At 36.5% G+C, this 23934-nt stretch overlaps 1 pseudogene; it reads right to left on the bottom strand.

The window, feature by feature from the left end:
- Window positions 1–8727: 8727 nt before the first annotated feature.
- On the bottom strand, window positions 8728–9654 carry LOC100472150 (annotated as a pseudogene).
- Between the last annotated feature and the right edge of the window lie 14280 nt (window positions 9655–23934).

Below are 23934 nucleotides of genomic sequence, written 5' to 3'. Positions count from 1 at the left end.
TTTGTATGAGTTTGTCAGAGGTTGCCTAGAAGAGGGAAAAACACACAGGATGTCATAGGGACTGACAAGTCAATAAACTGATCTTTACTTACATCCTGTCTCATATGCAGGCAAACAACCCTTTTGGTAATATCTACTGTATTTTGCAGGAGATATTTCACAAGACCACATGACAGTAGAAAGTGTGGAGGGAATGGAGCCAATTAAATAAAATGTGTGGGTTGATTAGTAGGGGCAAGGTCAGTTGGACATTTGAGAAAACCTCTCCCTTCTTGTTCAGCTGCAGATCAGACTGTGTGAACACTTACCTTATTAGAAAGAAAAGAATTTTGGAAGGAATCAACAAAATAGATTTTTATCTTTTTCAGGAAGTGTATTTACTAACACATTTTTGTGACATTCTCAGTATGCAGTAAAAAGTTTCCCATATTAGGGGAACCTGGGTGGCTCAGTCAGTTTAAGCATCCAGCTCTTGGTTTCAGCTCAGGTCATGATCTCATGAATGGTGGGATTGAGCCCCTTGGAGGCTTGCACTGAGCCAGTGGAGTCATCTGCAAATTCTTTCTCTCTCTCCCTCCCCCTGTGCTCATCCCCTCTCTCTCTCAAACAAATAAAATCTTTAAAAAGTTTTGTGCTGAAATCACAGAAACTACATTATGCTTCTTAAAGAGAACTGATTACAAACCATGAGCATATTGTGGTTAGAAAGTTGAATATGGAGACAGTTATATTATTAACTGAGATTAAAGCCTATTCCTTTAGGCTTTAATGAGGAAAGAGTAAGGTTTTTAGAATTAAATGACCCACATTGACTCTCAAAACTACTGATGTTCATCTACATATTGCTTCACGTCCCTTCAGTTCATTTGCTCAGACATCAAGTGTATCCCATCTGTGTGATCTTATCCATTGTTGCAAAATTGGAGCAAATAACCATTTTTATCTGATATTTGTTTTTATTTTATTTTTTTAAAGATTTTATTTATTCATTCGACAGAGAGAGAGAGACACCCAGTGAGAGAGGGAACACAAGCAGGGGGAGTGGGAGAGGAAGAAGCAGGCTCCCAGTGGAGGAGCCTGATGTGGGGCTCGATCCCAGAACACCGGGATCATGCCCTGAGCCAAAGGCAGACACTTAAGGACTGAGCCACCCAGGCGCCCCTGATATTTGTTTTTAAGTTGCACTTTTTCATATATATGAGTATATACAAACACCTAAATCACTATTATTAAGACTAGTGAAGTTTACCATTGTAGTCTTATTCCTCTTTCCTCCATTAGTGAGGGGTAAAGAGTAAGGTGAGTCATTTACCTTTGTCAATGTGAATTTAAAAATTTTTAAATATGATGTATTGTTTGAAGAGAGTACCATCTTGGGTTACTTAGCCTCCTTGGACCTATCCACCCTCACAATTATTTCCTGAAAATTCTTTTAACCTTTAACTTCGTCAAGGATGGAAAAAAGTCATAGATATTATGTTACTGCCTAAGGTGAATTCTGCTAAGCGAAATGAACTATTAAAAAATGTACACATTTAAAGGGAATAGGTCAGTGCTCAATTTATATAAATTCACTTGTTTAAGCCCTTCCTAATTTTCTTGATTTTAGCTCTATTTTTCAAGTTTTATTCCAGGCTTGTTGTTCACCTCCAGTCCTTTCCTTCCTTCTTTGAGAGCCTAGACCCAGACCTAATGCAGATTGTCAGAAAAGAAAATAGAGTATACATGGTTTGGGGGTACATTTTAAACTTTTAGTTACACAATTCAAATTTGAAAAAAAATATAGTATATTTAGGTAACCATAATAAGCATTTAGTCATATTATCTTTTATATATATAGTTACTATCACTAAGACATGCAGTTATTGTAAATGGCCCATAATCTCCCATTATGTTTGACACCTTCATTCAGAGTAGCATAAAAACTTCCTTCTTTAACAAGGTAATAGAACTGGAAATGGAAAACTTTGTTAGTTCTCATTCACAGATGTGAATGTGTATTTCTTTTTTTGTGCTTCATGCCCTTGCTATAAGATAATGATCTTACCTAAGCTATGGCTCCTGGACCTTTTGTATTTGTGTGAAGTATGAAGTAAGTACATTTGCAGGTGCACATGGGTCTGGCAGAGATAGAGTCCTAGATAAGATGCTTCCTCTAAATTTTTTTCAGCTTAAAAGTGTTTAACACCTGGCCATTTTCAGAATGTTGCCATAGGAAAGTTGAATTTTCTCATACATTTTTCTAATAATTTCTAACAAGTATAATGATAGCATCAATATTTTATGAGTGGTGATATTCTATGATTTTCAAAGTCATGAATCAGGCACTTTATCCTTGCATTTCTATCATTTATCTGTCTTTTAAGATAATTGCATTTATAAAAACAATAAAGGAACTTTCTCGATCTTTCTGCTCTATATAATTCAAAGAATATTATCATTTAATCTGATAAGGATGGCCAAACAATTTGATTTCTAGATTTCTTTTCTCTAGCATAATTAAGTTGGCCTGGATTGCTGGACTATTACCTTAATTTCCAGTAATCTTTGGTATAGTGTTTCTGAATTTTGTATATTTTTTTTCCATTTGTAACAAAATCAGGTATATTCTAGTTTACTTTTCCCCTTTCAGCCCTCCCTTTAGTTATCATTTTGGCATTTGTACTTATCATTTATGGACATATTTAAGGTTATTAAAGAAAATAATGAGATGTGGTATGTAAGGTAGAAGAACAGGTCAGGATTATGTAACCTACCGGTTTTCACTGGGACTTCAGAATTAATATCAGTACGAAATAGAGGCTTAATCTTTCTCATCCAGTGATTTTATTTTCTGCTCTGAAGTTCAAAAGACAGCAGTATATCAATGTATCCTTGGTAGAAGGCACAGAGGTGAATACTCACTTGATTGCTTTAGATTCCTCAGACACTGGTAATAAACAAGTAATTGGGGTTGTTAAAATACACTTTTGATATTACAGAAATGAGACACCATTTTTCATCCGTAAAATTGATAATACTTTAAAGACAATTTTCAATACTCAGATGAGCAGTGGAGAGATAGGACTAGTGTTGAACTATGAGAATTTTGTATGATGTTCATTCTTTTGTTGTAGTTTGTTTTCTATAGTAAACATTTATAAATATGATATTTAGGAAAATATATTCTAGATTATTATAATTCTAAATTTTATTAAGGCTGAAATTTTCACATTTAAACTCTAATCTGTCTAGAATTTATTGGTAAATAATGTCAGATAATTTTTCATCTTTGCAGTTAAATAATAATTCATTCCACTAAGAATTTGTTATGCTTTCTTTATAACCTTTTAAATTTGCCAATAGATCAGGCTCTTCTTCAGGTGTGCTCATTTACTGTTTTTTCCCCCCCGATAGTTTTTGAGGAGGTGCTACGTATTTTACTACTCATTATGTTTACAGTGCATTTCATGTATGGGAGGGCAAGTTTGCTCCCACCGCTTTATTCATTCACAGTTTTCTTGGCTAGTTTCATATGTTTTTATTCTAAATTAGATTTATTTTCTAATGTTAAAACAAGCTCCACTGATATTTTGATATCACAATATTAAACTTATAAGAAAGGTAGAAAAATGAACAGAATTACGAAATTGAGTCTTTGATTCAAAAGGATGTTTTGTCCCTCTTAATATCTGCCTACTTATGACACAGTAAAATGTTCTCATCTTCATTATCAACACATTTTTGTAACACATTTTTTGTTATATGTAATTTTGCCTATTTCCTACTTTGATGCTTTACTTAATGTGATCTTTTCCTTTATCGTAATTGATTTTATTGCTCTAGTTTTCATTTTTAACATATTTAAGTGGTAAATGGTATCATTGTGGAAATCTCATTTGTAATTTTTTCCCCAGTTCATTGTCTTCTTTATTTCAGGTTACTTGTAAGATAATCTACAAACATTAATAACATATTTTTTCTAATGCCTTTCTTGTGCCTTATTGCATTAATTAGAATTTTAGAGCAAAGTTGAGTAACAGTGATGATAACTGGCTATGGCAGAACTTGTTAGTTTCCCAACCATGACCCTTCCTTCTTTCTTGAAAAAGAAAGCTCATTTTCTTGGGATCAGGTGTCTGTGCACTTCCATGGAGTTTCCAGCCCCATGCACAAAGCTGCTTCTCACTACCCTGAGCCAACCACAGTTCTTTATTTTTCTCACCAGTTTAGCAATGAGTCCAGACCATGTACCAGAGACTGCTGAGTAGCCTTCTTCCATTCTTCATTAGTAACAGACACCTGAATTCATTAAATGACATTGTGCAGCCTTCCTTGCAAGTAAAAGAGGCCAATAACATGAAAGTAAACAGTACTATTAGGCAGCTACTTGGTGAAAATTCTTTATAGGGGTTGACTCCTGGGAGAGTTATGCCCTTTGTCTTTCCCCAACTCCATATTTTCTCAGGTCTAATTGGAAAAGTGTGAGTTTTTGTACTAATATTAAGTACTGTAAATGATTAAAGTTTAATGCTATCAGTTAAATATTGTACAAACAGAAGGATGTTAAGTAATTACTCAAGTGACAAAATATCTGAGTTGCTAACAGGAAATGTTCAGGGAAACCAAAGACGAGCTGATGCTGGAAGCTACCACCAAATCTAAGCTGCAAGGGCAAAAGAAGATGCAGTCGTACCGTAGCCCAAAGGTCTGATCATGTATTCATTTCATTCCTCTCCCTTGAAAAACTTCCATAAACATCGAGGCCTCATCCAACCACATTTATTATCTCATAGCAGTGCCGGTCCAAAATCCAACATTGGTCTCACTGAGATAATCAAGTTGTTGGCATGGCAGCATTCCTTACTGGAGGCTTTGAGGGAGACACTGCTCAGACTCATGCTGGCTGTGGGCCAACTTTAGTTCCAAGTGGTTGTAGAATAATATCTCCATTCCCTTGCTGATTTTTAGTCTGGGGTTATTCTCACTGTTTAGGCATTACCCATATTCCTTTGTCATGTCTTCAAAGCCAGAAACAGTGCATTAAAGCCTTCTCAAGTCTCATCCTTCCTGTTTTTTTTTTCTTTCTCTAGATCCATGAAAGGTTCAAATGCTTTTAAATACTCAGGTATTAGATTGAGTCCACCCAGATTATCCAGGATAAACTCCCCACCTGAAGGTTTATAAATAGTCATATCTGCAAAGTTCTTTTTGCCATGTAAGGTAACATATTCACAAGTTCCTTGATTAGGGTGTGGACTTCCTTGGGAGACCATTATTTTGGTTATAACAGCTTATATACAAAAGATGGAAGTGTTGTGGCACATTTTACTAGGAGAGCTAGAGCCAGGGAAGTGTTTCTGAGTTCCAGAGTGAGCCACAGAGGTACTGCAGATGTTGGGGCTGGTTTGAGTGTGTGCATGAGTGTGTGTGTGTGTGTGTGTGTGTGTGTGTTCTTTGTTGTCCTTTCCTCCCACTGTATGTTAATCTAACAGTGACACTCATTTGTAACCATCTGGAAGTCAAGTGACTTAGAGTCCTAGAAATGCAGTATTCATGGATTAGGGCTGCCTATAATACAAAACAAATTTGTAGAAATGAAAAGAATGTATTGGAAAGAAAATGGACCTATAATGGCACACATCCTTTTATTATTCAGTCTTTCTGAAATACATGGAAGCATGGTGTGTGGGATTTTTACAGATAATTTGTGACAAATTATTAAAAAAGAGCTCACACAGGAGGTTTTGGAGTGTCTGTAGATACCGTGGTACTACTATACCAACATTGGACCAAGATGCTATTTGTTTTACACTAGAAAATAAACTTCTATCTAATTTAACTATAACACTGTAATCATGGTTGATTACTAACAGACCAACAATTTTAGTAAAGGACATGTGATATATAGTTATTTACAGGGAAGTTAAGTGAAGTTTTCAATATTCCTAAGATAGGGCATAAGGAAAACAACATTTTCTCTTCCCAGATTAAGTCACTGTGAAGGATAAAGTATGAGGACAAAAGCCTCATTCATTGAAGATGGCAGGGTCCTGCCATATTTGTGAAGTTTGGGGGAGTTTATCTAGGGCAAGTAAGCTGAGACATCAACTTAAATGTTAAAGTATTGCATCTTGTACCCCAATCACTATACCACTAAGAAGAAAGCATAATGTCTGGTAGTCCTGTCCAAGTTCTAGAAGCAGTATATTCCAACATGTATATATTACTTATTTATTGATTAAAATGAAGGTTCTAGTTTTTGTGAACTTAGCTCAGGAAAGCATCTTAGCAGATTTAGTACAGAGTGAAAGTAGCCTTACCACTAGGGCCATATGTCCAGGCAAATTCTACAATATTAAAGCTACCTATGCTGGGAAACCATTTATAAGGTTTTCCATATCCTAATAGGAGAATCATAATGTAGTTTCATAAGATTATGTAGCATGGCCATGCCATGTGCAGCAGAGAACTATACGTGAGTTGGAAATCAGCTCCTGGTATTCTGCTATGCCCATGTAGGAATGGATCATGTGACCATAGAACTTCAACTGAGTATTAAGATGGAGCTCTTCTTCATGTTTGTGTTCTTTTATATTAAGACTGACTAGAGAGCATCACAATTTTAAAATTGTATCCTTCTATCTTGGGATGGCATCCCCTAGGGTGTAGCATATATACTTATTTAATGACATTATATGTAATTTGTTCCCAATAAGAAGAATCTGCAGGCTATTTAGGATAGTCCCCATTCTTCATTCCCCATAAAACAAGTGTAGAATTTATGCTTTCTTTTTCCACAGCTTCAGGCTCCCCAGTTCCAGAAGTTCTGGGATGTTTTCACCAGTGATGCAGTAAAAATTCTATTAACCTCAAGCTCAATCACTTTTCAATTTTCTTTCCAGAGATGTAAAGACAAGGAAAGGTGTTACCATCTTGTAAAGGGTAATTTACCTTATCACCCGAAAAGGTAGCACTGCTACTATACAATGATTAAGTAGGATCATGGAAGATTTTTTTTTAATCCAAATTGAAATATGGAGTTGAACTATCCTATTTCTGAGGTGAAAAAAATGCATTGGATGGTATTATTTACATTACAGAGATGACATTGAAGAAGAAAAGATTAGTGAACACAAAGACATAGCAATAGCACTATACAAAATGAAACATGAGGAGAATAAAAATAATTTTTATTATATACATCTCTTTAAAAGGTAAAAGTCCATACACAGTAAAGATAATAACAATATATTGTTGAATATATTATCTCAATGGATAATAGTAGACATTAATATAAAACAACACAATCACCAGGACCAAGAGAAGGTGAGTGGAAGTATACTGTTAAACTTTCATATATGATACCTGGAAAGATATAATATTGATCTTAGACTGTGATACAGTAAAATGTTCAGTATGTATTTGTAATGATAAAATAAACACTAAAAACCTCAAGAAAAAGATAGCTAAGAGGTCAAGATTATTAATATGAAAAAATTTAGCTAAACAATAAGTAGAAAGAAAGAAAACATAAATGACACTCAAGTATCCAAGAAAATACGTTAAAAAAACTGAAAACATATGAAACAAATATAAAATAAAAGCATTGTCAATTTTAACTGAAATGGGTCTTTTATGATATATATATATAAATGAACTAATAACCTATTTAAAGGCAGAGATTATTGTATTAGATAGATATATGTTGCATACAAGAAACTACCATTAATAATAAAGACCTATATAGATGAAAAGTAAAAGGGTAGTGAAAGAAAAATTACTTTAATATGTTCCTATTAAACCAGACTGTGTTGTTTCAATTTACTCTTTCACTGTAACAAATTACCACCAACTTAGTGACTTAAAATAGCAGAAATTTATTATCTTACGATTCTTTAAGTCAGAAGTCTGGTCCGAGTCTCACTGGGATACACTCAGGTGTTGGCAGAGTTGCATTCATTTCTGGAGACTCTGTGAAAGAATGTTTCCTTGCCTTTTCCAATTAAACCAAAACAAAGCAGAAAATGTGAAAAATATAAATATAAAACATCTGACAAGAAAGCAAATTTTAGTCCAATTATTTTGCTAATAATCCTATTACATGTCATTCATTTTACAGGACTATCGTCATGCATTATATGCACACACACACACACACACACACACAAACCCAACAAGACATACTACTATTTTTTGTACAGTCAATATTAGTACATACTTATTTACATATAACAACATATTTGACAAGCTACTACATTCCTTTTTTGGTCTTGAAATGTACCAGTTTGTAAGATCTTTGTACCCTTGTACTGTTCATCCTCTCTTTCTAGAATTATTTGTCCCCATGTAATTCCATGGGTGTTTCTTTCAGATTGTCTGGTTATCAGCTAACCACCACTCTAAAAGACCTTGCTTAACAACCAAAAGTAAAGTAACTACCATCTCCCAGTCAAACTCTATCATAACATAAGTTTTTATTTGCTTCAGAGCACTATCTCTTTTGGATCTTATGGGTTGTTTTCAATTTAATAGTTTAATCTGTGTTTATCTACCTGAATATAACTCCAAGAGACCTGGAATCTTACCTGCCTTATTCATGTAGCTAGAATAGTGCCTGGAAATTGCAAGTACTTAATAAATGTAGTATTTTCTAAAATAGCTGAATGATTCAGTGCATTAATAAGTGATTTAATCAATTCCAACTGGATTTTCTCCTTTGTTGCTTGTCTCATTCTTCTATTTTGTTCAGCAAATCATGTGATGGCTCAGTAACTTCTTCATGGAAGTTTTCACTTCCTGATTGTGAAGTGTATAAATCACAGGGTTCATCAAAGGAAAGATGACTGTGTGAAAGAGAGAAACCACTTTGTCAGCTGGGAAGGCTCTGAATGGGTGAGTGTAGATGAAGATGGCAGGTCCAAACATCAGAAACACAATGATAATGTGTGTGGTACATGTAGAAAGAGCCTTATTCTTCCCTTCAGAGGAATGTCCCTTCATACGGCAGAGGATGACCACATAGGAGACCAGAAGTCCCAGGAAGCAGAGCAGGGTGAGCAGGCCACTGTTGGAGACTATCAGGAACTCCACCACAAAAGTGTCTGTGCAGGCCAGCTTGATGACCTGCGGCACATCACAGAAGAAGTTATCCAGCTGGTTGGGGCCACAGAAGGGCAAGTGAAGAATAAGGGCAGCTTGTACAATGGAATGAGTAAAGCCCCCAAGCCACAGAGCCAAGAGGAAGGCATAGCAGACTCTAGGGTTCATGACAGTGGATTAGTGCAAAGGATGACAGATGGTGACATAGTGGTCGAAGGGCATCACAACAAGAAGGAACATGTCCCTCACCCCCAGGAAGTGCAAGAAAAAGAGCTGAGTGATGCAGCCTCTGTAGGAGATCATTTTCCTCTCAGAGAGGAAGTCCACCAGCATCCTGGGAGCGACAATGAAGGAATAGGATGCATCCAGGAAAGCCAGATTTCCCAGAATGAAGTAGAGGGGGGCTGTGAGGCCATGGTCTCATCTGATGGTGAGGATGATGAGGAAATTTCCAGGGAGGATGATGAGGTAGAAAACTAAAACTAGCACAAAGACTAGGAGTTGAGCATGTTGAGATTGGGTTAGACCAAGGAGGATGAATTCAGACACCACTGTGCTGTTCTCCCTCTCCATCTCGCCTCTGTCTGCAGAATAACAAAGTATTATCTGTTATAACCACCTTTCATCTTCTCCATAGCTCTTCTCCAGATAAATACATTTACCACGTCCAACACTTACCTACCTGAAGAAAATGCATGTCCCGTAAGTGTCTCCTGTTTTGCATGGACCCTTCTACCCTCCATTTCTTGATCCCTCCCTAAGGCATCATTCTCATAACCACACTCTCATTGCCACTTAACCATTTGCTTTTATATAATTGTGTTCCTCTAGGACTCTGGGCTACTTTGCTTGAAGAGTAGTTGAGATTTCCTGATTGAAACAAAACGACCATTATTAAATTTGTCAGATGTGTTGTTTTCTTAGTTAGCTATGGTGCACTGTCTCTAATGTTTAGATTTATTGCTGGGTTTTTGTCACTTCTCTTCATTCCCATAGAGCAGAGTGCTTTTGCAAGTACTTCTTTCCTTTGGCTTCTGTAGAATCCCTGTTTCTTGACTGATATCTCTATGTTTTGTTTTCTAAATGTGTGCCTTACTTGATCCTATCACACTGTTCTGCTTTGGCACCCTTGTGCACTTTTGTTCCAAACTGGCTTAGGGTCTCAAACAAGAATCCTACATTCTCCTTACATGGAGGTATCCCCTGCATACCTCCTTGGTTGGGTCCCAATCCTGAATCTGCTACACACCCTGTTCTTAAATCCTAATGAATACTAATCCATGTTTATTTGCTTGCCATGTATCCATAACCTACTTTTCCCTCAGATCTCAGAATGATAGGCAAATGATATCCCGCCCACAAATATTTCCATATAAAACTCATCAGAATATATAAAATATTTTTAATATCTCAACTAATATAATCAAAGCATGATAGAGTTGGAATTGGGTATATAGAACATATAGTATGACATACTGTTTGGATAAATGAGAAAAACAAAGAAATTGCAGTTAAGATTTTTAGTTTTGCAATTATTTCTCTTCTTCATTCTCATTCACAAGTGGTAAGAAAAATATGAGGTGTGCATTCCTCAGTTTAAACTGATTAGGACATTAAAATAGTCATCATCCATCCATTGGCATTACTTTATTTAGGCTTTTAATTAATCATAATTTTGCTTGCATAAATATTTCCCCTTTTCAGTCTGTAATCTGATCTAAATAAGAGTTCTATTTAGAATTATGTTGTGGTTATTTTCTAATTTGCATATTACTATAATTGTAGAATCATATTTTATAAATAAATACTCATATTGAGTATTTGACTGTTTGACTGTTTGACTGTTTGTTGACACATATTGACGTGATTGTTGACATGAATGATTTTAAAAATGAAAGATTGTAATTGCAGCACAATACTATAATGTGACATATATTTCTCTTGATTTTGAATTACATGAAATAGTTGTTTTTCAAAAGTACTATGAATACAATAGAATACAGTTTGTCAATAAAGAGGAATGACATAACACACTGCAACATGGATGAGCTCAAAAACATTATGCTATGTGAAAGTAAACAGTCACAAAGGACTACATATTGTTAGTTTTTTGAAAATCTGTAGACATGGCTAATTAATAGAGGTAGGAAGTAAAGAGTGGTTGCCTAGGGCTATGGGTAGAATGAGGAGTGACTGCTAATATGAGTTTTCTTTTGGGGTGATTAAAACGTTCTAAAATTTATTGTGGTGATACTTGCATAACTCTGTAAATACACTTAAAACAAATTATACACCTTAAATGGTAAATTTTATGCTATGTTGATTATATCTCAATAAATCTTTTTTAAAGATTTATTTATTTGAGAAAGATAGAAAATGCACGTGGGGGGGGGCAGATGGAGAGGGAGAGAGCATCTTTAAGCAGACTGCATTGCTGAGCATGGAGCTGGACACAGGGCGCTATCCCAGGGGCCCAAGATCACTACCTGAGCCAAAACTAAGAGTTCGTTGCTTAACTGACTGCACCACCCAGACGCCCCTCAATAAGCCTTTTATTATGTGTGGAGGGGAAAACTGGAGAAGGAAAAAGTCCCAACTGAAATTTGACAGAAATTTTTGATAACATTCCTGGAAAGAAAATGTAGGAAGAGGGAAAAAAAGGAAAAACTAAAGAAAAATCAACCTTAAAAAGTCCATAAACTCCTGGGAAATTTAGGCAATATGCTGGTATTTTAGGGCACACTTACTAGGAAACATCAGAACATATGTTCTATGTGACAAGTAACATTTGTAACTAGCAGCTAAATGTTATGGAAAAGGATTTATAGCACATGGCACATATCTGTGCATAGAGATACTTATTCACATATATATAAACACACACATAGTGAGTCTAAGAAACAAAACAAATGAGGGTGGCTCAGTCATTAAGCATCTGCCTTTGGCTCAGGGCATGATCCCAGGGTCCTGGGATCGAGCCCTGCATTGGGCTCCCTGCTGCACTGGGAAGCCTGCTTCTTCCTCTCCCCCTCCCCCTGCTGTGTTCCCTCTCTCACTGTCTCACTGTCAAATAAATAAATAAAATCTTTAAAAAAAAGAAACAAAACAAATGAGCAAAGGGGAAAAAAGAGAGAGAGGCAAACCAAGAAACAGACTCTTAACTGTAGAGAGGAAACTGTTGGTTACCACAGGGGAGGTGGGTAAGTGATGGGTGAAATAGATGATGTAGATTAAGGTGTGCACTTGTTGTGATGAGCAGCAGCCCTTGTATGGAAGTGTTGAATCATTATATTGTACTCCTGAAACTAAAGCTACACTGTATGTTAACTAACTGGAATTTAAAAAAAATAAAAACCTAAAAAAAAAAGAAATAGGAAAAAAAAAGAAAAACACTTCTGGTGTACTGGATATTAGCTTAGGAGCTTCCTTCTCTCTTTTACCCAGTATGCCTCCACATTCACTTCTTATTCTGTCTATAGAAACCTGCTCTTAGGAAAGTAAGTCAATAGCTCCTTCTGCCAATTCTTAGGTTTTGTGCTTTCCAGGTGCTCCATGACAGTTATTTTTTGCTTCTCTGGATTGGCAATTCCAAGCCACAGGAAGCATTCTAAGAGTTACAATCTCCCACTCCTCCTCTGCTTTTGTTTTTCCAGATCCACCTCTATTCCCTATTACTAATACATGGAATTGCATACCACTCCCCCTCCCTCTTTAATCCACTATTCACTTTCTTCTCCCTTCCATTTACATACCTTCTGTTCCTGTGATTCTCAAATTGTGCTCATCACAGAGACTGAGGACAGACATGCATCAGATGAACGTTACTCTGAATAAAATGAATTCTTGGGAAAAGAAGCCCAAAACATTGGCTCTCACAGAGACCAGTGTTTTGCTCTAATCAGAAAAGGCAAAGAAGTATTGTCAGTATAGGCTAGGATAGAGACCTGAATGTTTTCATCATCCCTAACCTTCCTTGTTATTTCAATTGATACAAAAACACATTTGGCATTGAAGATGCACAGGTGGAGAGAGGGCTCATATCCTCCGCTGTTTCTCAGAGTGCAGACACACAGCATCCACGGGCCACACTGAGCATGCCTAGATTCCAACTGCTATCAGATCATCTCCTGGAACCGGGTTTTTGGGGACTGACCACCTTCCTAGCATCTCCTCCTTCATCTCTCCCCATTCATTTCCTCTTGCTCCTTTTTTATTTTTCCTATTTGTCCATTCTCTTCCAGCTAATTCTATTTTACACACTCATTTTCTCAGTTATTCTTTTTACATTGGCCTTATCTTTTATTCCTATATTTTCTTGCAATTTCTCTCCATTGACCTTTTGTTTTTCCTTCCTCATTGCTTTCTTATCACTCTCTTTCTTTCTCTCACTTGCCCACATTCTTTGAGGCTTACTTCATTTTCATTCTGTTTTATGCATGTATTCCACTTCATTATATTCAATGCCTGTTTTTCCATTAATTCTGAGACAATAGATTATTTTTCTCCAAGGTAAAGGGAGCACGGTACATGCTTCCTAAGTGTTCCATTCCAATGGATTTTTCTACAGATAAGAAACTTGACTTGCTTTTCACTGCTAAGACTTTGTTCCTGGACATCATCCTTTTTGAGATTGACTTAGTCTCGCCCACTCATTAGTTACTTCACATTCTCTCAAATATTTTGTCTAAACCATTCTGACAAAGTAAATTGATTTGTGCTCTAAAGTAAGTATCTTTAAAACCACCCTTGCCAACATGAATCCATTTAATGGATGTTTGAAAATGACAGTGTGGTTTCGGGGGAATCCAGGTGGCTCAGTTGGATGAGTGGCAGGCTCTTGATTTTGGCTCAGATCATGATCTCAGGAGCAAGGGTTTGAGCCCTGATTAGGGCTCTGGCCTCAGCAGGGAGTCTGCTTGAGATTCTCTCCCTCTTCCTCTGCCCCTCTCCTGGGTGAGCATTCTCTCTCTCTCTCTCTAAAATAAGTAAGTAAATCTTTTAAAAAAATAAAATAAAGTGACAATGTGATTTCTGACTCTGTATTCATACCCTTTTTATTTTTTTTCCTTTTTAAAAAAGATTTTATTTATTTATTTGTCAGAGAGAGCAAGAGCACAAGCAGGGAGAGTGGCAGGTAGAGGGAGAAGGAGGATCTCTGCTGAGTAAGGAGCCCAATGTAGGACTCGATCCCCGGACCCTAGAATCATGACCTGAGCCAAAGGCAGACATTTCACTGACTGAGTCACCCAGGCATCACTTCGTACCCTTTTTTAAATTATTAAAATACACTCTTACCCATTTCTACGAGTTTTGAAAAATGTGGAACAAGCTGAATAACATCAAAAATATTTAATTGATACTAAACTTGAGGATTATATAAAACTTTATTCAATTGCACAAATTTTCACCCAGACAACTACTTATCGGTTCAATGGGATAGCTAAATTGGATGATGGAAACCTCTATCATCCTTTAATATTTTGTTGTTTTAGACAGTATCATAAAGTTCCAGGAAGAACTCTGCTTTGGGAATTATTCTATCTTGTTTAAGTTACTATTTCTGCAACTTGGTAATAAGGGAGAAATAGCATATCTACTCTTTCTACTGCATAGGGTTGACATGAAGATCAAATGAGAGGGTTAGTAGCCACGTCACATCTACACAAACTGAACTAAGAAAGCATTCAGTGATTAGACAAATTCTAGTAAAAAATGCTAAGTGGACCCTGTGTCAGTAGATTTTTTTGGTCATTGTGCTGGAGTTAATCCCAGATATGGTGAATGCTTAAATCTGAGTCATTTTGGGTAAAAACTTGTGTTGTTTCAAGGAAGAGTGTAAATTGTTTATTTGTGTATTTGTATTGCTTTTTTAAGCATGATGAATGTAGTAAGCTTGGGGAGGTTATTTTAGATCTTTTTTTATATAATTCAGCTAGGATTTGTGAATCAAGTCTTTTTTGTTTTATGATCCCTAATTCTGAGCCTTATGTTTGTATATGTTAGGATCATACGCAAGAGAAGAAACTCATGCCAGCTGAATGTGATAACCAACAGGTTTGTAAACTCGTGAAATCAGTGAAATTTGTCTCTGGACTCAGCCTACCGCTTCTAACTTGTGATTCCCAATTTTCTTCTCCCCCTTGTTTCTCATTTACTACAGGAAAAACTTAGTCATTGGTGTGATACTCAAATGTAAATCCAGGTGGTGAATCTCCCAAGGCTGTTGGCATTTTCACTTCTTTATAATAGTGCAATTAAAGATTTTAACCCCTTTAATATAATACTAAGCATCAGGAGGAAGTGCATGATGTATATTTGAGGGACGAAGTAGAAAATGCTATATATCTGAATTTAGAACTTACCCTTTTCCTATTTCTGCAGGATTATTCCATTCTCATGCATTTTAATGTCTCAGACAAATAGTATGCTTTCTTTCTATTTTTCCTCCCAATTTCTTTTAAATATGAAGAATGAACAAAAATTTCACCTCGTTAGGGCTCCACTGCTACTCTCAAACAAGGGGCTATCCTCTTCCTTCTAATGAAAAGGAGATTACCTGATCATTTCTGAATTTTTCATCAAATATATGTCCTCATGGTGGGACATCGTAAATTCTGAAATCTGTTTTCTAATTTGTGATGCAGTAGGGAATATGTTGTGGGATTTTACAGCTACCTTAAGCATGCAGAGTGTTTCCAATGGGAATTATTAGAATGTCAAGTAGAATTACAAGAAGAAAAAGACAAAAACATTTTAAGGATTAAAAATATTCAAAACATGTGCCAGCTAAGACCCCAGTGGATCATGTCAGCATTTTAAATTTGACGTTTAAACAGTGACAGTGATAATGGAATGGCACACATGTTTATTAAGCATAATGAAAGTAGTGAGCCTGGGGAGGTTATTTTATATCTTTTTATATAAATCATGTAAGTGATGAGAAGGCAATAGCGTCTAATAAGAGATTAGTAGTGACACTGAGTCAATGGTTAAGTGTGTTAGTACCTGCATATTTTGCAAAAAAGTTAGGTAGAGAGAGTATATTATGTTCAAAAAAGATTTTTTCAGGAATAATTCGGCTTAATTAAGAGAACTTGATGGTGTCTTATACACTAGGTTTTTTAAAAAATTTAATGTATTTATTTATTTGAGAGACCATGAACGAGAGAGTACAGGAGCAGGGGGAGGGGTAGAAGGACAGGGAACCCTACAGAGCAGGGAACCACACACTGGGCTCCATCACTGGGCTCCATCTTGGGGCTCCAGTATCATGACCTGAGCTGAAGGCAGATGCTTAACCAACTGAGCCACAGAGGTGCCCCTGTATGCTAGCTCTTTTAGGAATATGCCCTCCCCAAACAGAATTACTCTATTGTGATTTTGATATTTGTAGTTATTCACTTTGTTGAATAGTTAGTTCCTATGTTCTGCCATAGCAAATGAAGGTCTTTGTCTTTTTCAACTGAGGAGTATTACATAAAGAAAAAATATTTAATCATACAAAAATCCATTTGTTTTAGTTTCTTCGTTATATATTAGAAGGGAAGATGTGATAAATCTTAGTCATATTAAAATTAGCAACAAACTTTTATAAAATAAATACAATATACAGTCAAGTATAATTCCATTCAAATTTATGTCCAGTTCAGCCAGAGGTGCTGTGGGAGATGATGAAAAGTGGAGAAAAGAAAGAGATGGAGATAATGTTGTTTGCAGTTTTTTCCTATTAAATTTGTGCTGCAAATAAATAATTTTGCTTCTTGAAAGGTTAGAAAGCTAGAAATATAAGATAATTGGGAAAGAGAGAGGATCAGAAGGAAAGAAATGACAAGACATATATGGAAAAAAACAAGGAGAAGAGATGAAGGGGCAGAGAAACCATGCTTACAGAGATGCTATACCACAAAGCCACATGTGCAGATACCAAAACAGGTGGGGATTGGGGGGAGTAGGGAACTAGAGGGTGGAGGAAGGAGAGATCTTTGGAAATACAAAGTCTTTTGTTTTTCTTTTGTTGTTGTGGTGGTGGTGGTGGTGGTTTCATCTAATTACAGACTTCCTAGGGTCTCACTTCTCAGAATTTACCACAATGTTTTAGAAGTAATTAAAAGTAATATGGCAATAGTCTACCATAGTCTAATAACTAGTCTACAGTAGGCCTCTCCTCTCAGCTGAGAAAGCTTTTTCATCTCTGGCAATTTTTTAGTGCCAAAAGAAAGAGGGGTGTGTGTGTGTGTGTGTGTGTGTGTGTGTGTGTGTGTGTGTGTCTATGTCTTTTAAGAGATGCATCTCAGGATGACCTGAAGCAGTTTCCTACACAAGGCATCCAGCAGTGAAAAAATACAAGACTGGAGTTCAGAAGACAAGATTGTAGTTCTCACCACTATTATTCAACATAGTACTAGAAGTCCTTGCAACAGCAATCAGACAACAAAAAGGGATCAAAGGTATCCAGATCAGCAGAGAAGAAGTCAAAATGTCTCTCTTCACAGACAACATGATACTGTATATGGAAAACCCAAAAGAATCCACTCCCAAACTATTAGAAGTTATAGAGCAATTCAGTAATGTGGCGGGATAAAATCAATGCTCAGAAGTCAGTTGCATTTCTATACACGAAAAACGAGAGTGAAGAAAGAGAAATTAGGGAATCCATCCCATTTACAATAGCACCAAAAACCATACGTTACCTTGGAATTAACCAGAGACGTAAAGGGCCTATATTCTAGAAACTATAAATCACTCTTGAAAGACATTGAGGATGACATAAAAAGATGGAAAAATATTCCATGCTCATGGATCAGAAGAATTAACATAGTTAAAATGTCCATGCTACCCAGAGCAATCTGCACTTTCAATGCTATCTCAATCAAAATACCGAGGACATTTTTCAAAGAACTGGAACAAATAGTCCTTAAATTTGTATGGAAACAGAAAAGGCCCCGAATCTCCAAGGAACTGTTGAAAAGGAAAAACAAAGCTGGGGGCATCACAATGCCGGATTTCGAGCTGTACTACAAAGCTGTGATCACAAAGACAGCATGGTACTGGCACAAGAACAGACACATACGCCAATGGAACAGAATAGAGAACCCAAAAATGGACCCTCGGCTCTTTGGGCAACTAATCTTTGATAAAGCAGGAAAAAAATCCAGTGTAGAAAAGACAGTCTCTTCAATAAATGGTGCTGGGAAAATAGGACAGCTACATGCAAAAGAATGAAACTTGACCACTCTCTCACACCATACACAAAAATAAACTCCAAATGGATAAAAGACCTCGATGTGAGACAGGAATCCATCAAAATTCTAGAGGAGAACATAGGCAGCAACCTCTACAACATCGGCCAAAGCAACCTTTTTCATGACACATCCCCAAAGGCAAGAGAAACAAAAGATAAAGTGAACTTGTGGGACTTCATCAAAATAAAAAGCTTCTGCACAGCCAAGGAAACAGTCAAAAAAACTAAGAGGCAAACCCACGGAATGGGAGAGTATATTTGCAAATGACACTACAGATAAAGGACTGGTATCCAAGATCTACAAAGAACTTCTCAAACTCAATACACGAGAAACAAATAACAAATCAAAAAATGGGCAGAAGATATGAACAGACACTTTTCCAATGAAGACATACAAATGGCTAACAGACACATGAAAAAATGTTCAAGATCATTAGCCATCAGGGAAATTCAAATCAAAACCACACTGAGATACCACCTTACACCAGTTAGAATGGCAAAAATTGACAAGGGTAGAAACAACAAATGTTGGAGAGGATGTGGAGAAAGGGGATCCCTCTTACACTGTTGGTGGGAATGCAAGTTGGTACAGCCACTTTGGAAAACAGTGTGGAGGTCCCTTAAAAAGTTAAAAATGGAGCTACCCTATGATCCAGCCATTGCACTACTGGGTATTTACCACAAAGATACAGATGTAGCGAAGAGAAGGGCCATATGCACCCCAATGTTCATAGCAGCATTGCCCACAATAGCTAAATTGTGGAAGGAGCTGAGGTGCCCTTCATCAGATGACTGGATTAAGAAGATGTGGTCCATATATAAAATGGAATATTACTCAGCCATCAGAAAGAACTATTACCCAACATTTGCAGCAACATGGATGGGACTGGAGGAGATTACACTAAGTGAAGTAAATCAGGCAGAGAAAGACAATTTTCATATGGTTTCAGTCACTTATGGAACATAGGAAATAGCAGGGAGATTGGTAGGAGAAGGAATGGAAGAATGAAGGGGGAATGGACCATGAGAGACTGTGGACTCTGGGAAACAAACTGAGGGCTTCAGAGGGGCGGGAGTAGAGCACTGGGATAGGCCGGTGATGGGTATTAAGGAGGGCACATATTGCATGGAGCACTGGGTGTTATATGCAAACAATGAATCATGGATCACTACATCAAAAACTAATGGTGTACTGTATTGTGACTAACATAACATAAAAAAACATTTTTAAAAAAGAATTGTTTTGAGATTAACTTAATAGGTAAACTATCTTGTGATTGCTTAATGGAGGCATCTTTACATTTGTATGGATTAACTTGAAGGTATACATTTTGTTTGTATAGTTAACTGACTTAGTACTTAAAAGTAGTATACCTTTATAATAAAGATTATATATAGATAATAAGTAAAAGTACACATACCATAAAATTCATCCATTTCTCGTAATATGTTCTGCAGAAATCTTGATCATTTTCATATTCCACCAAACAGCATAATAGTCCACTACATTATGTGGTAATTCTGTTTGGACCTAGTGAAAGGAAACACACACACACACACACACACACACAAGTATTTTAGGTGCCATAGACCTATCTGAGTAGATGGTGGGAAATAAACTACCTCAGTAAATTTTCTGGGGGTCCAGTGGTTAGCATCCCACTGAGCTCTAGTAGTTATTAAATGCCTAAACCTGGGCTTCAGGTGATTGTGTAATTTCAGCTACCCATCACAATCTGAATGCTGTCTTATTCTTTAAGCTTTAAAGTTGAGATGCAAAAACAACATGATACCATTAAGTGGCAATGGCACATAAGAAATTGGGCTTGGCAGGTCTAGAGGCATAAGAAGTTGCATTAGATTATAGTAAAGTCCTTTCACGACTATGATAGCCTGTTTTCCTTCTCTCCCTCGTTTTACATCTATGGCTACCTGGGGAATTCCTTAAAACCCATGGACTGAAAATTAAAAATTTGGACCCAAGTATACAGTTGGTTTTGTTTGATATAATTGGCAGCAACTAGAAGTGAAAGTCCACAGTTTTACTGCCCCAGTTTAGTGAAGTGATATGGTTAGATATTGGCTAGTTATGGCCCAGAAAGAGTGTGGTGAGGAAAAATTCTCCCATTGGGAAGAATTTCAAGCAGTACATCTGGTTGTCCACTTTGCTTGTCTAGAAGCATGGATATATACTTATTAATGAATAGTTACTAATGGTGTGATTAGATGGTCAGGGCTTAGAATGAATAGAATTGGGAGGCTACCAGCAGAGAATTCCTGGGGGAGAGTTCTGGTGATACATCTCTCAGAATGGGCACAGATTATGAAAATACAGATGTCCCATGTGAATGCATATTGCAGGGCATCTACTAGTGAGGAAACTTTAGAAGTAAGGTAGACAAGTGACCAATTATGAGCACGTTAACCTCTGTCTTCAGCCACCTCAGTGCTTGACAAATGAGTTCCTATGCAAAATGACCAGGGTTGGCGATCATTCATTGCTAAATAACTTGGAATTCATGACAGAGCTTGTTCTGGCTATTAGTCTGATCTGTCCCTTTAATGTTGAGCAACTAAGTGGCACAATTTACTGTGGGGGTCAGCCAGCATCCTGGTGGTAAGTTATTGTATTGAGAGGGTGCCTGGATTGCTCAGTCAGTTAAGCGTCTGACTTCAGCTCAGGTCATGCGAGCCTGGTATCAGGCTTCTTGCTCAGTGGGGAGCCTGCTTCTCTCTCCGCTGCTCCCCCTGATTGTGTTCTCTCTGTCTCTGTCAAGTAATTAAATTCTTTTTTAAAAATTGTACTGAGACATTTCCATTGTAGAAGAAGTAGAGTTTGGACCTCTCTGAAATGAACATGTATTATGGGTATGCAGTTTTTTCCTAACTAAATATCATAGGCTGCACTACCATCCATGGATTTAAAAAATGCTTTATCACAAGGGTGGTATTCTGCATAACATTGCATCTGATCAAGGAATTTATTTTATAGCCAACCAAGTGCAGCAGCAGTCTCATGACCATGGAATGCACCAATATTAACACTTGTTCACTCACAAACAAGTGGTCTAATCGAATGATAGTATGGGATACTGAAGACTTTATCACTCTTTTGGAAGATGAGAACTTCCATCTCTGAATTTGGGAATCAAGGTGTAGAAATGGTAGTAGGTCTTCTCGCTGTTAAACATAACAACTCACTCAAAAATTTTTGCTTGTCATCTGCATCACTCTGAGCTCTACTGTGTTGGAGGTGTTGGTGCCTAAGGAAGAAATGCTTCCACCAGAGTAGACAATATTTTCATTAAGTGGAAGTTAAGACTGACTGTTTGCCATTTGAGTTTGACTAGAGAGAATGCATAGCTACAAGTCCTCTAGGTTTATGTCTGTGAAGCCAATTCTTACTAGAAACCAGTGTGAATTAAGGAGAATTTGTCTATCTGATAAATACATAAATACTAAGCCTGGATAGGATTGAAGAAAGTGACTAAAAAGTTTGAGTTGAGAGCATGTGGATCTTGGATTTTGTTGTGGCAAATTATATTGCAAGGAAATATAACTTGTATTTTTCATTCTTAAGCTCTTCTACTTTTGCAATATTAGAAAATCCATAAAAATCATACTTAACACTCAGGTTTATCTTATAAGGACAGACAGAGAAAAAAGATTCTCAGTGTTCAGGGCAGAAAAAAAATTGCTTAAAACATGCAGTGGTGACAGTACAGTGAACGAATGGTGCACCCATGAGAATGAATTGAGGCTACTGCCCAAGACAGTGACAGTTAAATGATTGACTCTTAATGCTCTTCTACCATTTGTGTGTAGGCTTGTCTTTAGGTGATGTTTCTCTCATTCCCAATTTATACTGCACGATCAAATTAGATTGCAAATTACGCTATTTCCAATATATTTTATATTTTAAGTTAATAGAAATACTCTGGTATTCTTTTATTTTTTTTAAGATTTTATTCATTTATTTGACAGAGATAGAGGCAGCCAGAAAGAGAGGGAACACAAGCAGGGGGAGTGGGAGAGGAAGAAGCATGATCTCCGCAGAGGAGCCTGATGTGGGGCTCGATCCCAGAACACCGGGATCATGCCCTGAGCCGAAGGCAGACGCTTAATGATTGAGCCACCCAGGCGCCCCTCTGGTATTCTTGATATATTTTACTCTTTCACTTTCTTTTTTGGAAATAATTTTCTATCATATTAGGTAGTGTTATTTATTAAATAAACAGTCTTGGAAATAAAATTGATCTTTGAATACTAAGTGAAGAAAAAATAAGGCTGTGTTACCCTGAGGAGCTTCTTTTTTTAAACACATGGATGTTTTTATTGTTTTTTTTATAATAATTTTTTATTGTTATTTTAGTCACCATACAGTACATCCCTAGTTTTTGATGTAAAGTTCCATGATTCATTACTTGCTTATAACACCCACTGCATGAGCTTTAATTCACATTTCCAGGTCTTGTTTTCCTTGTAATATATTGGAAATAATAATAAAATCATTTAAATTAATGCATATAACATAAGGGCATAGAGTAGACATTGAAGGATAAGTGCATTATTTTTATTGCCATTTTGTTGTATTTTGTTTCCATATTAAGAGAAATGAAACCTGTGTATGTGTCAAATATTTATTTTATGACTTTTATTGTTGATTCTTGGAAATGAATTTCAATCCACTTAATTTATAATTCTGCAACAAAGTAAATTTTAGTTGTAAGTTGAAACCTAGGATTTTTTTTAATGACAAAAGACTGCACTTGAGTATGCCAAGATCAGTATGTGTAATGGGTTTTGAATGGAAAATTATCCTTTATATGTTCATTATAATATATTTATTGTTTACTATATATTAACCAGTGTATTAGGTCCTGCCATTTCAAGAATTAATCAGGTAAAGGCATGGCTCTTGCCCTTGAGAACCTTACATTTCACGACTTTCACACAAATGGTTAATAACTGTGTGGGGCATAATAAGTATTAGTCCTTGAGGCTGAGATAACCAAGGGAAATGTCATTAGGTTTTACCATTTTTTATATGTATTGAGTTAATGGAAATGAAACAGAATATCTTCCACTCCTATTCCCTGTGTATTTTCCACTGTTACTGCATTATCTGTATTTTTTTTCTCCCACTCCTTCCTATTAGTATTTGAGTAGGAAGCTAAGTTAAAGAAAAAATAATATTTCAGTTGTCTCTTGACAAAAGGTTAGGTGAAAAGTTTGAGGGAAGGAGTCAATGTCACAGGAATACTTTCCAAATGAAGTTAGGACAAAGTTTATTAGGATACTATCCATCAGGATGGTGGATGGGTTTGTGCAATGAATTTTAGGTTCTCATTTAACATAGTTAAAGGCACAGGAAGACTGATTAGATTCCTTCAGAAAGAAGGATCATTAATGTTTGGGTTTTAGGGATATATTTTGAGGTGTTCCACTGGTTGAGTACATAAATGTGAATTCTTGAATTGTATTAACCCTATTCCTGCCCTTGGAGACAGCCATAACATGTAGAAATAAACTGAAATGCCTGGAATTTTCAACCTGTTTTACAAGGTAAATGTATTATCAACTTGAAGTTCTTACAGTAAGGTCTCTGGGCA

The sequence above is a fragment of the Ailuropoda melanoleuca genome, unplaced genomic scaffold (genome assembly GCF_002007445.2).
Source record: "Ailuropoda melanoleuca isolate Jingjing unplaced genomic scaffold, ASM200744v2 unplaced-scaffold6751, whole genome shotgun sequence".
NCBI lineage: Eukaryota > Metazoa > Chordata > Mammalia > Carnivora > Ursidae > Ailuropoda > Ailuropoda melanoleuca.
Note: the sequence above shows the minus strand (reverse complement) of the source record. Positions and strands in the feature narration are given on the sequence as shown.